The sequence below is a fragment of the Pseudorca crassidens genome, chromosome 12 (assembly GCF_039906515.1).
Source record: "Pseudorca crassidens isolate mPseCra1 chromosome 12, mPseCra1.hap1, whole genome shotgun sequence".
Lineage (NCBI taxonomy): Eukaryota > Metazoa > Chordata > Mammalia > Artiodactyla > Delphinidae > Pseudorca > Pseudorca crassidens.
In genome coordinates, this window is record NC_090307.1 from 61,969,078 (window position 1) to 61,970,790 (window position 1,713).

At 41.8% G+C, this 1,713-nt stretch overlaps 1 pseudogene; it reads left to right on the plus strand.

Moving 5' to 3' along the window:
- Positions 1-363: 363 nt before the first annotated feature.
- Positions 364-644, plus strand: LOC137204144 (small ubiquitin-related modifier 2-like; annotated as a pseudogene).
- Positions 645-1,713: the final 1,069 nt, after the last annotated feature.

The following is a 1,713-nucleotide window of genomic DNA, read 5'->3' on the forward strand; positions in this document are numbered from 1 at the left end:
AGCTATTGTAAGTGAGCAGTTCCTGTTTCTCAGCTGATGGAGAAGTCCTTCCATGCTAAGAGCTTTGTCTGACACAGGTGTTTCAGTTACCTGGGAGTTTCAGACTTCTCTGGTTAAGTCTCAGCTATTTCATAATTAATGAACTGGAAATAAACTCCATAATAAAGATCTTCCCCTGCCCTGGTCTAACAGGTTCTAACTAAATTTATGTTCTCAAGGGACTTATATTTTATTTTAGAAAATTCCCTTTGACTGATTGCTACCTCCTCCTTCTGCCACTACTGGTGCTGCTCTGTGCTTGTTTGGTGCCAATCCTGGTACCTTTTTTGTGAAGCAGCCACTGAGAAGGCTCCAGAGGTTACCATGGCCAATGAAGAGCCCCAGGAGGGAGTCAAGACAGAGGACCACGATCACGGTAACACGAAAGTGGTGAGACAGGATGGTTCTGTGGTGCAGTTTGAGATTTGGAGGCATAACCACGTTTGACGAAAGCCTATTGTGAATGACAGGGTTTGTCCCTGAGGCAGATCAGATTCTGATTTGATGGGCAGCCAATCAACGAAAGAGACACACCTGCACAGTTGGAAATGAAGGATGAAGATACAGCTGATGTGTCCCAATAGCAGACAGGAGGTGTCTACTAAAGAGAGAACCTGCTGCTTTACTCCAGAACCAAGAAGTCATTGTGAGTTAGAAAACCACAATTTGGTTCCGCCGCATCGTGACTGCTGCCGTACAGTTTTCTCTAGTCTTTCATTTTCCCCTCCCCCACTCCTTTGTTGTACATTCAGTAATGGAGGTATGTGCAGAAGAATATTGATTTTTTTTTAACTAAATGGCCAATGGTACATTTTGATCAACATCACAAGGAGATGGGATGGGGGGAAATACTGCTTCTGTGAAAATAGTCCCTTTCTCCATTATTGGCATGCTCATTCAGCTCATCTCTTTATATGCCAGTAAGTTCTTTTGATTTCCCTGTTTAACGAGAAAAGAACAATGTAAAAATTATTGCATACTTTGTTCGATTGGAGAATTTTAATGTTTTTCATTTTCATTTCAAAACCAAGAACAATTTTATAACTTTTTTGTATGTAGCTGTTATAGGTAGGACAATCTGTCTTTAAGCAAGGATAAATGACTGTAAAAGAAATGAATCCTAGATAGTTTTCCCCTTCAGGTCAAGCATCTTGTTGTTTAAATAAACTTCGTGGGTTTCTTTTAAATGCTTTTTTACTTCTGCTTCTCAGCTCAAGTGTGTAATTAACAGGAAAATGGAAAGTTGCTCACTATGCTTTCTTCAGATCGCTGTTAAATGACCTTATTTTAAGGAAAACTAAGGGAGAAATCCTTCCCCAGATGCTCTTCTTGGGAAGAATTTTACTCCTCGGGCTATTTCTGAATGTGCTTTCAGCAAAAAGATTTTCAGTCACAGCACATGTGATTTTCAAGTTTCTTCTTTTCTGGGAATAATTAGAAAAATCACAAAATGGAGTTCAGAAATAGAAAAGAAAGATGATGTGAAGGAATAGCAGTGGGAATTCTGCCAGAAGCCTTGGGAGGAACAAAGGGAGCTGGGAAAGGCCTCTTGCCTCCGCCAGCGCCTGCCTGGGGAGGATGCAGCCCTCAAGGGGCTCCGGTGCCCACTGGGTGCAGCACTGCAGTCATCCCAACCAGAGTGGGACCAAAGTGGGCTCCTCTCTAAGAAAAAAT